Raw genomic sequence first — 9,608 nt, 5'->3', positions numbered from 1 at the left:
AAAATGAAAAGTAAAGTTGTAGATCAATTGGTCATTTAGCTTTTAATGATTCCTAGTATCTTAGAGATCCCGTGTGCAAATCTTTGGATATGGTTATTTTCCCAAATCATTTTTAATTATCATTTGTTCGCTTAATGTTTTTATGTCTTACAAGACGCAGAACCTCGTTTTCTTTCGGACGCGAGGCGTGGGACCCACGTGATGGATCGGCTCGGTTCGGGAAACAAGAAAACAATCAACATTGAACCGGAGGCCGCCCGAGCATGGATATAGCAAGAAAGAAAAAAAAAAAAAAAAAACGCACCTAAAACATAAAAAAACGCAGACGGGCAACGAAAAAGGGGGTGCAACACGAGGACTTCCCAGGGGGTCACCCATCCTAGTACTACTCTCGCCCAAGCACGCTTAACTGCGGAGTTCTGATGGGATCCGGTGCATTAGTGCTGGTATGATCGCACCCGAAATACTATCCATGCTTAATGTTTTTATGTCTTACAAGACGCAGAACCTCGTTTGCTTTCGGACGCGAGGCGTGGGACCCACGTGATGGATCGGCTCGGTTCGGGAAACAAGAAAACAATCAACATTGAACCGGAGGCCGCCCGAGCATGGATATAGCAAGAAAGAAAAAAAAAACGCACCTAAAACATAAAAAAACGCAGACGGGCAACGAAAAAGGGGGTGCAACACGAGGACTTCCCAGGGGGTCACCCATCCTAGTACTACTCTCGCCCAAGCACGCTTAACTGCGGAGTTCTGATGGGATCCGGTGCATTAGTGCTGGTATGATCGCACCCGAAATACTATCCATGCTTAATGTTTTTATGTCTTACAAGACGCAGAACCTCGTTTGCTTTCGGACGCGAGGCGTGGGACCCACGTGATGGATCGGCTCGGTTCGGGAAACAAGAAAACAATCAACATTGAACCGGAGGCCGCCCGAGCATGGATATAGCAAGAAAGAAAAAAAAAACGCACCTAAAACATAAAAAAACGCAGACGGGCAACGAAAAAGGGGGTGCAACACGAGGACTTCCCAGGGGGTCACCCATCCTAGTACTACTCTCGCCCAAGCACGCTTAACTGCGGAGTTCTGATGGGATCCGGTGCATTAGTGCTGGTATGATCGCACCCGAAATACTATCCATGCTTAATGTTTTTATGTCTTACAAGACGCAGAACCTCGTTTGCTTTCGGACGCGAGGCGTGGGACCCACGTGATGGATCGGCTCGGTTCGGGAAACAAGAAAACAATCAACATTGAACCGGAGGCCGCCCGAGCATGGATATAGCAAGAAAGAAAAAAAAAAAACGCACCTAAAACATAAAAAAACGCAGACGGGCAACGAAAAAGGGGGTGCAACACGAGGACTTCCCAGGGGGTCACCCATCCTAGTACTACTCTCGCCCAAGCACGCTTAACTGCGGAGTTCTGATGGGATCCGGTGCATTAGTGCTGGTATGATCGCACCCGAAATACTATCCATGCTTATTGTTTTTATGTCTTACAAGACGCAGAACCTCGTTTGCTTTCGGACACGAGGCGTGGGACCCACGTGATGGATCGGCTCGGTTCGGGAAACAAGAAAACAATCAACATTGAACCGGAGGCCGCCCGAGCATGGATATAGCAAGAAAGAAAAAAAAAACGCACCTAAAACATAAAAAAACGCAGACGATCAACGAAAAAGGGGGTGCAACACGAGGACTTCCCAGGGGGTCACCCATCCTAGTACTACTCTCGCCCAAGCACGCTTAACTGCGGAGTTCTGATGGGATCCGGTGCATTAGTGCTGGTATGATCGCACCCGAAATACTATCCATGCTTAATGTTTTTATGTCTTACAAGACGCAGAACCTCGTTTGCTTTCGGACGCGAGGCGTGGGACCCACGTGATGGATCGGCTCGGTTCGGGAAACAAGAAAACAATCAACATTGAACCGGAGGCCGCCCGAGCATGGATATAGCAAGAAAGAAAAAAAAAAAAACGCACCTAAAACATAAAAAAACGCAGACGGGCAACGAAAAAGGGGGTGCAACACGAGGACTTCCCAGGGGGTCACCCATCCTAGTACTACTCTCGCCCAAGCACGCTTAACTGCGGAGTTCTGATGGGATCCGGTGCATTAGTGCTGGTATGATCGCACCCGAAATACTATCCATGCTTATTGTTTTTATGTCTTACAAGACGCAGAACCTCGTTTGCTTTCGGACGCGAGGCGTGGGACCCACGTGATGGATCGGCTCGGTTCGGGAAACAAGAAAACAATCAACATTGAACCGGAGGCCGCCCGAGCATGGATATAGCAAGAAAGAAAAAAAAAACGCACCTAAAACATAAAAAAACGCAGACGATCAACGAAAAAGGGGGTGCAACACGAGGACTTCCCAGGGGGTCACCCATCCTAGTACTACTCTCGCCCAAGCACGATTAACTGCGGAGTTCTGATGGGATCCGGTGCATTAGTGCTGGTATGATCGCACCCGAAATACTATCCATGCTTATTGTTTTTATGTCTTACAAGACGCAGAACCTCGTTTTCTTTCGGACGCGAGGCGTGGGACCCACGTGATGGATCGGCTCGGTTCGGGAAACAAGAAAACAATCAACATTGAACCGGAGGCCGCCCGAGCATGGATATAGCAAGAAAGAAAAAAAAAACGCACCTAAAACATAAAAAAACGCAGACGGGCAACGAAAAAGGGGGTGCAACACGAGGACTTCCCAGGGGGTCACCCATCCTAGTACTACTCTCGCCCAAGCACGCTTAACAGCGGAGTTCTGATGGGATCCGGTGCATTAGTGCTGGTATGATCGCACCCGAAATACTATCCATGCTTAATGTTTTTATGTCTTACAAGACGCAGAACCTCGTTTGCTTTCGGACGCGAGGCGTGGGACCCACGTGATGGATCGGCTCGGTTCGGGAAACAAGAAAACAATCAACATTGAACCGGAGGCCGCCCGAGCATGGATATAGCAAGAAAGAAAAAAAAAACGCACCTAAAACATAAAAAAACGCAGACGGGCAACGAAAAAGGGGGTGCAACACGAGGACTTCCCAGGGGGTCACCCATCCTAGTACTACTCTCGCCCAAGCACGCTTAACTGCGGAGTTCTGATGGGATCCGGTGCATTAGTGCTGGTATGATCGCACCCGAAATACTATCCATGCTTAATGTTTTTATGTCTTACAAGACGCAGAACCTCGTTTGCTTTCGGACGCGAGGCGTGGGACCCACGTGATGGATCGGCTCGGTTCGGGAAACAAGAAAACAATCAACATTGAACCGGAGGCCGCCCGAGCATGGATATAGCAAGAAAGAAAAAAAAAACGCACCTAAAACATAAAAAAACGCAGACGGGCAACGAAAAAGGGGGTGCAACACGAGGACTTCCCAGGGGGTCACCCATCCTAGTACTACTCTCGCCCAAGCACGCTTAACTGCGGAGTTCTGATGGGATCCGGTGCATTAGTGCTGGTATGATCGCACCCGAAATACTATCCATGCTTAATGTTTTTATGTCTTACAAGACGCAGAACCTCGTTTGCTTTCGGACGCGAGGCGTGGGACCCACGTGATGGATCGGCTCGGTTCGGGAAACAAGAAAACAATCAACATTGAACCGGAGGCCGCCCGAGCATGGATATAGCAAGAAAGAAAAAAAAAACGCACCTAAAACATAAAAAAACGCAGACGATCAACGAAAAAGGGGGTGCAACACGAGGACTTCCCAGGGGGTCACCCATCCTAGTACTACTCTCGCCCAAGCACGCTTAACTGCGGAGTTCTGATGGGATCCGGTGCATTAGTGCTGGTATGATCGCACCCGAAATACTATCCATGCTTATTGTTTTTATGTCTTACAAGACGCAGAACCTCGTTTTCTTTCGGACGCGAGGCGTGGGACCCACGTGATGGATCGGCTCGGTTCGGGAAACAAGAAAACAATCAACATTGAACCGGAGGCCGCCCGAGCATGGATATAGCAAGAAAGAAAAAAAAAACGCACCTAAAACATAAAAAAACGCAGACGGGCAACGAAAAAGGGGGTGCAACACGAGGACTTCCCAGGGGGTCACCCATCCTAGTACTACTCTCGCCCAAGCACGCTTAACTGCGGAGTTCTGATGGGATCCGGTGCATTAGTGCTGGTATGATCGCACCCGAAATACTATCCATGCTTATTGTTTTTATGTCTTACAAGACGCAGAACCTCGTTTGCTTTCGGACGCGAGGCGTGGGACCCACGTGATGGATCGGCTCGGTTCGGGAAACAAGAAAACAATCAACATTGAACCGGAGGCCGCCCGAGCATGGATATAGCAAGAAAGAAAAAAAAAACGCACCTAAAACATAAAAAAACGCAGACGGGCAACGAAAAAGGGGGTGCAACACGAGGACTTCCCAGGGGGTCACCCATCCTAGTACTACTCTCGCCCAAGCACGCTTAACTGCGGAGTTCTGATGGGATCCGGTGCATTAGTGCTGGTATGATCGCACCCGAAATACTATCCATGCTTAATGTTTTTATGTCTTACAAGACGCAGAACCTCGTTTGCTTTCGGACGCGAGGCGTGGGACCCACGTGATGGATCGGCTCGGTTCGGGAAACAAGAAAACAATCAACATTGAACCGGAGGCCGCCCGAGCATGGATATAGCAAGAAAGAAAAAAAAAAAACGCACCTAAAACATAAAAAAACGCAGACGGGCAACGAAAAAGGGGGTGCAACACGAGGACTTCCCAGGGGGTCACCCATCCTAGTACTACTCTCGCCCAAGCACGCTTAACTGCGGAGTTCTGATGGGATCCGGTGCATTAGTGCTGGTATGATCGCACCCGAAATACTATCCATGCTTATTGTTTTTATGTCTTACAAGACGCAGAACCTCGTTTGCTTTCGGACACGAGGCGTGGGACCCACGTGATGGATCGGCTCGGTTCGGGAAACAAGAAAACAATCAACATTGAACCGGAGGCCGCCCGAGCATGGATATAGCAAGAAAGAAAAAAAAAACGCACCTAAAACATAAAAAAACGCAGACGATCAACGAAAAAGGGGGTGCAACACGAGGACTTCCCAGGGGGTCACCCATCCTAGTACTACTCTCGCCCAAGCACGCTTAACTGCGGAGTTCTGATGGGATCCGGTGCATTAGTGCTGGTATGATCGCACCCGAAATACTATCCATGCTTAATGTTTTTATGTCTTACAAGACGCAGAACCTCGTTTGCTTTCGGACGCGAGGCGTGGGACCCACGTGATGGATCGGCTCGGTTCGGGAAACAAGAAAACAATCAACATTGAACCGGAGGCCGCCCGAGCATGGATATAGCAAGAAAGAAAAAAAAAAAAACGCACCTAAAACATAAAAAAACGCAGACGGGCAACGAAAAAGGGGGTGCAACACGAGGACTTCCCAGGGGGTCACCCATCCTAGTACTACTCTCGCCCAAGCACGCTTAACTGCGGAGTTCTGATGGGATCCGGTGCATTAGTGCTGGTATGATCGCACCCGAAATACTATCCATGCTTATTATTTTTATGTCTTACAAGACGCAGAACCTCGTTTGCTTTCGGACGCGAGGCGTGGGACCCACGTGATGGATCGGCTCGGTTCGGGAAACAAGAAAACAATCAACATTGAACCGGAGGCCGCCCGAGCATGGATATAGCAAGAAAGAAAAAAAAAACGCACCTAAAACATAAAAAAACGCAGACGATCAACGAAAAAGGGGGTGCAACACGAGGACTTCCCAGGGGGTCACCCATCCTAGTACTACTCTCGCCCAAGCACGATTAACTGCGGAGTTCTGATGGGATCCGGTGCATTAGTGCTGGTATGATCGCACCCGAAATACTATCCATGCTTATTGTTTTTATGTCTTACAAGACGCAGAACCTCGTTTTCTTTCGGACGCGAGGCGTGGGACCCACGTGATGGATCGGCTCGGTTCGGGAAACAAGAAAACAATCAACATTGAACCGGAGGCCGCCCGAGCATGGATATAGCAAGAAAGAAAAAAAAAACGCACCTAAAACATAAAAAAACGCAGACGGGCAACGAAAAAGGGGGTGCAACACGAGGACTTCCCAGGGGGTCACCCATCCTAGTACTACTCTCGCCCAAGCACGCTTAACAGCGGAGTTCTGATGGGATCCGGTGCATTAGTGCTGGTATGATCGCACCCGAAATACTATCCATGCTTAATGTTTTTATGTCTTACAAGACGCAGAACCTCGTTTGCTTTCGGACGCGAGGCGTGGGACCCACGTGATGGATCGGCTCGGTTCGGGAAACAAGAAAACAATCAACATTGAACCGGAGGCCGCCCGAGCATGGATATAGCAAGAAAGAAAAAAAAAACGCACCTAAAACATAAAAAAACGCAGACGGGCAACGAAAAAGGGGGTGCAACACGAGGACTTCCCAGGGGGTCACCCATCCTAGTACTACTCTCGCCCAAGCACGCTTAACTGCGGAGTTCTGATGGGATCCGGTGCATTAGTGCTGGTATGATCGCACCCGAAATACTATCCATGCTTAATGTTTTTATGTCTTACAAGACGCAGAACCTCGTTTGCTTTCGGACGCGAGGCGTGGGACCCACGTGATGGATCGGCTCGGTTCGGGAAACAAGAAAACAATCAACATTGAACCGGAGGCCGCCCGAGCATGGATATAGCAAGAAAGAAAAAAAAAACGCACCTAAAACATAAAAAAACGCAGACGATCAACGAAAAAGGGGGTGCAACACGAGGACTTCCCAGGGGGTCACCCATCCTAGTACTACTCTCGCCCAAGCACGCTTAACTGCGGAGTTCTGATGGGATCCGGTGCATTAGTGCTGGTATGATCGCACCCGAAATACTATCCATGCTTATTGTTTTTATGTCTTACAAGACACAGAACCTCGTTTGCTTTCGGACACGAGGCGTGGGACCCACGTGATGGATCGGCTCGGTTCGGGAAACAAGAAAACAATCAACATTGAACCGGAGGCCGCCCGAGCATGGATATAGCAAGAAAGAAAAAAAAAACGCACCTAAAACATAAAAAAACGCAGACGATCAACGAAAAAGGGGGTGCAACACGAGGACTTCCCAGGGGGTCACCCATCCTAGTACTACTCTCGCCCAAGCACGCTTAACTGCGGAGTTCTGATGGGATCCGGTGCATTAGTGCTGGTATGATCGCACCCGAAATACTATCCATGCTTAATGTTTTTATGTCTTACAAGACGCAGAACCTCGTTTGCTTTCGGACGCGAGGCGTGGGACCCACGTGATGGATCGGCTCGGTTCGGGAAACAAGAAAACAATCAACATTGAACCGGAGGCCGCCCGAGCATGGATATAGCAAGAAAGAAAAAAAAAACGCACCTAAAACATAAAAAAACGCAGACGGGCAACGAAAAAGGGGGTGCAACACGAGGACTTCCCAGGGGGTCACCCATCCTAGTACTACTCTCGCCCAAGCACGCTTAACTGCGGAGTTCTGATGGGATCCGGTGCATTAGTGCTGGTATGATCGCACCCGAAATACTATCCATGCTTAATGTTTTTATGTCTTACAAGACGCAGAACCTCGTTTGCTTTCGGACGCGAGGCGTGGGACCCACGTGATGGATCGGCTCGGTTCGGGAAACAAGAAAACAATCAACATTGAACCGGAGGCCGCCCGAGCATGGATATAGCAAGAAAGAAAAAAAAAACGCACCTAAAACATAAAAAAACGCAGACGGGCAACGAAAAAGGGGGTGCAACACGAGGACTTCCCAGGGGGTCACCCATCCTAGTACTACTCTCGCCCAAGCACGCTTAACTGCGGAGTTCTGATGGGATCCGGTGCATTAGTGCTGGTATGATCGCACCCGAAATACTATCCATGCTTATTGTTTTTATGTCTTACAAGACGCAGAACCTCGTTTTCTTTCGGACGCGAGGCGTGGGACCCACGTGATGGATCGGCTCGGTTCGGGAAACAAGAAAACAATCAACATTGAACCGGAGGCCGCCCGAGCATGGATATAGCAAGAAAGAAAAAAAAAACGCACCTAAAACATAAAAAAACGCAGACGGGCAACGAAAAAGGGGGTGCAACACGAGGACTTCCCAGGGGGTCACCCATCCTAGTACTACTCTCGCCCAAGCACGCTTAACTGCGGAGTTCTGATGGGATCCGGTGCATTAGTGCTGGTATGATCGCACCCGAAATACTATCCATGCTTATTGTTTTTATGTCTTACAAGACGCAGAACCTCGTTTGCTTTCGGACGCGAGGCGTGGGACCCACGTGATGGATCGGCTCGGTTCGGGAAACAAGAAAACAATCAACATTGAACCGGAGGCCGCCCGAGCATGGATATAGCAAGAAAGAAAAAAAAAACGCACCTAAAACATAAAAAAACGCAGACGGGCAACGAAAAAGGGGGTGCAACACGAGGACTTCCCAGGGGGTCACCCATCCTAGTACTACTCTCGCCCAAGCACGCTTAACTGCGGAGTTCTGATGGGATCCGGTGCATTAGTGCTGGTATGATCGCACCCGAAATACTATCTATGCTTAATGTTTTTATGTCTTACAAGACGCAGAACCTCGTTTGCTTTCGGACGCGAGGCGTGGGACCCACGTGATGGATCGGCTCGGTTCGGGAAACAAGAAAACAATCAACATTGAACCGGAGGCCGCCCGAGCATGGATATAGCAAGAAAGAAAAAAAAAAAACGCACCTAAAACATAAAAAAACGCAGACGGGCAACGAAAAAGGGGGTGCAACACGAGGACTTCCCAGGGGGTCACCCATCCTAGTACTACTCTCGCCCAAGCACGCTTAACTGCGGAGTTCTGATGGGATCCGGTGCATTAGTGCTGGTATGATCGCACCCGAAATACTATCCATGCTTATTGTTTTTATGTCTTACAAGACGCAGAACCTCGTTTGCTTTCGGACGCGAGGCGTGGGACCCACGTGATGGATCGGCTCGGTTCGGGAAACAAGAAAACAATCAACATTGAACCGGAGGCCGCCCGAGCATGGATATAGCAAGAAAGAAAAAAAAAACGCACCTAAAACATAAAAAAACGCAGACGATCAACGAAAAAGGGGGTGCAACACGAGGACTTCCCAGGGGGTCACCCATCCTAGTACTACTCTCGCCCAAGCACGCTTAACTGCGGAGTTCTGATGGGATCCGGTGCATTAGTGCTGGTATGATCGCACCCGAAATACTATCCATGCTTAATGTTTTTATGTCTTACAAGACGCAGAACCTCGTTTGCTTTCGGACGCGAGGCGTGGGACCCACGTGATGGATCGGCTCGGTTCGGGAAACAAGAAAACAATCAACATTGAACCGGAGGCCGCCCGAGCATGGATATAGCAAGAAAGAAAAAAAAAAAAACGCACCTAAAACATAAAAAAACGCAGACGGGCAACGAAAAAGGGGGTGCAACACGAGGACTTCCCAGGGGGTCACCCATCCTAGTACTACTCTCGCCCAAGCACGCTTAACTGCGGAGTTCTGATGGGATCCGGTGCATTAGTGCTGGTATGATCGCACCCGAAATACTATCCATGCTTATTCTTTTTATGTCTT

General features: G+C 49.1%; 28 non-coding genes across 28 annotated transcripts; all 28 read right to left on the bottom strand.

The window, feature by feature from the left end:
* Nucleotides 1-341: 341 nt before the first annotated feature.
* On the bottom strand, nucleotides 342-460 carry LOC145021319 (5S ribosomal RNA). The gene has a single exon (XR_013669483.1). It is a non-coding gene; the product is annotated as a 5S ribosomal RNA (ribosomal RNA).
* Nucleotides 461-678: 218 nt separating this feature from the next.
* LOC145021308 (5S ribosomal RNA) lies at nucleotides 679-797 on the bottom strand. The gene has a single exon (XR_013669472.1). It is a non-coding gene; the product is annotated as a 5S ribosomal RNA (ribosomal RNA).
* A 218-nt stretch (nucleotides 798-1,015) lies between these two features.
* Nucleotides 1,016-1,134, bottom strand: LOC145021297 (5S ribosomal RNA). The gene has a single exon (XR_013669461.1). It is a non-coding gene; the product is annotated as a 5S ribosomal RNA (ribosomal RNA).
* Nucleotides 1,135-1,354: 220 nt separating this feature from the next.
* On the bottom strand, nucleotides 1,355-1,473 carry LOC145021286 (5S ribosomal RNA). The gene has a single exon (XR_013669450.1). It is a non-coding gene; the product is annotated as a 5S ribosomal RNA (ribosomal RNA).
* Nucleotides 1,474-1,691: 218 nt separating this feature from the next.
* LOC145021275 (5S ribosomal RNA) lies at nucleotides 1,692-1,810 on the bottom strand. Its single transcript, XR_013669441.1, has one exon. It is a non-coding gene; the product is annotated as a 5S ribosomal RNA (ribosomal RNA).
* A 221-nt stretch (nucleotides 1,811-2,031) lies between these two features.
* Nucleotides 2,032-2,150, bottom strand: LOC145021264 (5S ribosomal RNA). Its single transcript, XR_013669430.1, has one exon. It is a non-coding gene; the product is annotated as a 5S ribosomal RNA (ribosomal RNA).
* A 218-nt stretch (nucleotides 2,151-2,368) lies between these two features.
* On the bottom strand, nucleotides 2,369-2,487 carry LOC145025717 (5S ribosomal RNA). The gene has a single exon (XR_013673718.1). It is a non-coding gene; the product is annotated as a 5S ribosomal RNA (ribosomal RNA).
* Nucleotides 2,488-2,705: 218 nt separating this feature from the next.
* LOC145025810 (5S ribosomal RNA) lies at nucleotides 2,706-2,824 on the bottom strand. The gene has a single exon (XR_013673806.1). It is a non-coding gene; the product is annotated as a 5S ribosomal RNA (ribosomal RNA).
* A 218-nt stretch (nucleotides 2,825-3,042) lies between these two features.
* LOC145021253 (5S ribosomal RNA) lies at nucleotides 3,043-3,161 on the bottom strand. Its single transcript, XR_013669419.1, has one exon. It is a non-coding gene; the product is annotated as a 5S ribosomal RNA (ribosomal RNA).
* Nucleotides 3,162-3,379: 218 nt separating this feature from the next.
* Nucleotides 3,380-3,498, bottom strand: LOC145021242 (5S ribosomal RNA). Its single transcript, XR_013669408.1, has one exon. It is a non-coding gene; the product is annotated as a 5S ribosomal RNA (ribosomal RNA).
* Nucleotides 3,499-3,716: 218 nt separating this feature from the next.
* On the bottom strand, nucleotides 3,717-3,835 carry LOC145021231 (5S ribosomal RNA). Its single transcript, XR_013669398.1, has one exon. It is a non-coding gene; the product is annotated as a 5S ribosomal RNA (ribosomal RNA).
* A 218-nt stretch (nucleotides 3,836-4,053) lies between these two features.
* LOC145021220 (5S ribosomal RNA) lies at nucleotides 4,054-4,172 on the bottom strand. The gene has a single exon (XR_013669387.1). It is a non-coding gene; the product is annotated as a 5S ribosomal RNA (ribosomal RNA).
* A 218-nt stretch (nucleotides 4,173-4,390) lies between these two features.
* On the bottom strand, nucleotides 4,391-4,509 carry LOC145021198 (5S ribosomal RNA). The gene has a single exon (XR_013669365.1). It is a non-coding gene; the product is annotated as a 5S ribosomal RNA (ribosomal RNA).
* A 220-nt stretch (nucleotides 4,510-4,729) lies between these two features.
* Nucleotides 4,730-4,848, bottom strand: LOC145021187 (5S ribosomal RNA). The gene has a single exon (XR_013669354.1). It is a non-coding gene; the product is annotated as a 5S ribosomal RNA (ribosomal RNA).
* Nucleotides 4,849-5,066: 218 nt separating this feature from the next.
* Nucleotides 5,067-5,185, bottom strand: LOC145021174 (5S ribosomal RNA). The gene has a single exon (XR_013669343.1). It is a non-coding gene; the product is annotated as a 5S ribosomal RNA (ribosomal RNA).
* A 221-nt stretch (nucleotides 5,186-5,406) lies between these two features.
* On the bottom strand, nucleotides 5,407-5,525 carry LOC145021163 (5S ribosomal RNA). The gene has a single exon (XR_013669332.1). It is a non-coding gene; the product is annotated as a 5S ribosomal RNA (ribosomal RNA).
* A 218-nt stretch (nucleotides 5,526-5,743) lies between these two features.
* On the bottom strand, nucleotides 5,744-5,862 carry LOC145025716 (5S ribosomal RNA). Its single transcript, XR_013673717.1, has one exon. It is a non-coding gene; the product is annotated as a 5S ribosomal RNA (ribosomal RNA).
* A 218-nt stretch (nucleotides 5,863-6,080) lies between these two features.
* LOC145025809 (5S ribosomal RNA) lies at nucleotides 6,081-6,199 on the bottom strand. Its single transcript, XR_013673805.1, has one exon. It is a non-coding gene; the product is annotated as a 5S ribosomal RNA (ribosomal RNA).
* Nucleotides 6,200-6,417: 218 nt separating this feature from the next.
* On the bottom strand, nucleotides 6,418-6,536 carry LOC145021152 (5S ribosomal RNA). Its single transcript, XR_013669321.1, has one exon. It is a non-coding gene; the product is annotated as a 5S ribosomal RNA (ribosomal RNA).
* A 218-nt stretch (nucleotides 6,537-6,754) lies between these two features.
* On the bottom strand, nucleotides 6,755-6,873 carry LOC145021141 (5S ribosomal RNA). Its single transcript, XR_013669310.1, has one exon. It is a non-coding gene; the product is annotated as a 5S ribosomal RNA (ribosomal RNA).
* A 218-nt stretch (nucleotides 6,874-7,091) lies between these two features.
* On the bottom strand, nucleotides 7,092-7,210 carry LOC145021130 (5S ribosomal RNA). Its single transcript, XR_013669299.1, has one exon. It is a non-coding gene; the product is annotated as a 5S ribosomal RNA (ribosomal RNA).
* A 218-nt stretch (nucleotides 7,211-7,428) lies between these two features.
* LOC145021119 (5S ribosomal RNA) lies at nucleotides 7,429-7,547 on the bottom strand. Its single transcript, XR_013669288.1, has one exon. It is a non-coding gene; the product is annotated as a 5S ribosomal RNA (ribosomal RNA).
* Nucleotides 7,548-7,765: 218 nt separating this feature from the next.
* LOC145021108 (5S ribosomal RNA) lies at nucleotides 7,766-7,884 on the bottom strand. The gene has a single exon (XR_013669278.1). It is a non-coding gene; the product is annotated as a 5S ribosomal RNA (ribosomal RNA).
* A 218-nt stretch (nucleotides 7,885-8,102) lies between these two features.
* LOC145021097 (5S ribosomal RNA) lies at nucleotides 8,103-8,221 on the bottom strand. Its single transcript, XR_013669267.1, has one exon. It is a non-coding gene; the product is annotated as a 5S ribosomal RNA (ribosomal RNA).
* Nucleotides 8,222-8,439: 218 nt separating this feature from the next.
* LOC145021075 (5S ribosomal RNA) lies at nucleotides 8,440-8,558 on the bottom strand. The gene has a single exon (XR_013669245.1). It is a non-coding gene; the product is annotated as a 5S ribosomal RNA (ribosomal RNA).
* Nucleotides 8,559-8,778: 220 nt separating this feature from the next.
* Nucleotides 8,779-8,897, bottom strand: LOC145021064 (5S ribosomal RNA). Its single transcript, XR_013669234.1, has one exon. It is a non-coding gene; the product is annotated as a 5S ribosomal RNA (ribosomal RNA).
* A 218-nt stretch (nucleotides 8,898-9,115) lies between these two features.
* On the bottom strand, nucleotides 9,116-9,234 carry LOC145021053 (5S ribosomal RNA). Its single transcript, XR_013669225.1, has one exon. It is a non-coding gene; the product is annotated as a 5S ribosomal RNA (ribosomal RNA).
* A 221-nt stretch (nucleotides 9,235-9,455) lies between these two features.
* LOC145021042 (5S ribosomal RNA) lies at nucleotides 9,456-9,574 on the bottom strand. The gene has a single exon (XR_013669214.1). It is a non-coding gene; the product is annotated as a 5S ribosomal RNA (ribosomal RNA).
* Nucleotides 9,575-9,608: the final 34 nt, after the last annotated feature.

The sequence above is a fragment of the Lactuca saligna genome, chromosome 1 (assembly GCF_052625555.1).
Source record: "Lactuca saligna cultivar CGN05327 chromosome 1, ASM5262555v1, whole genome shotgun sequence".
Taxonomy (NCBI): domain Eukaryota; kingdom Viridiplantae; phylum Streptophyta; class Magnoliopsida; order Asterales; family Asteraceae; genus Lactuca; species Lactuca saligna.
This window is presented reverse-complemented; position numbering and strand designations above follow the sequence as displayed.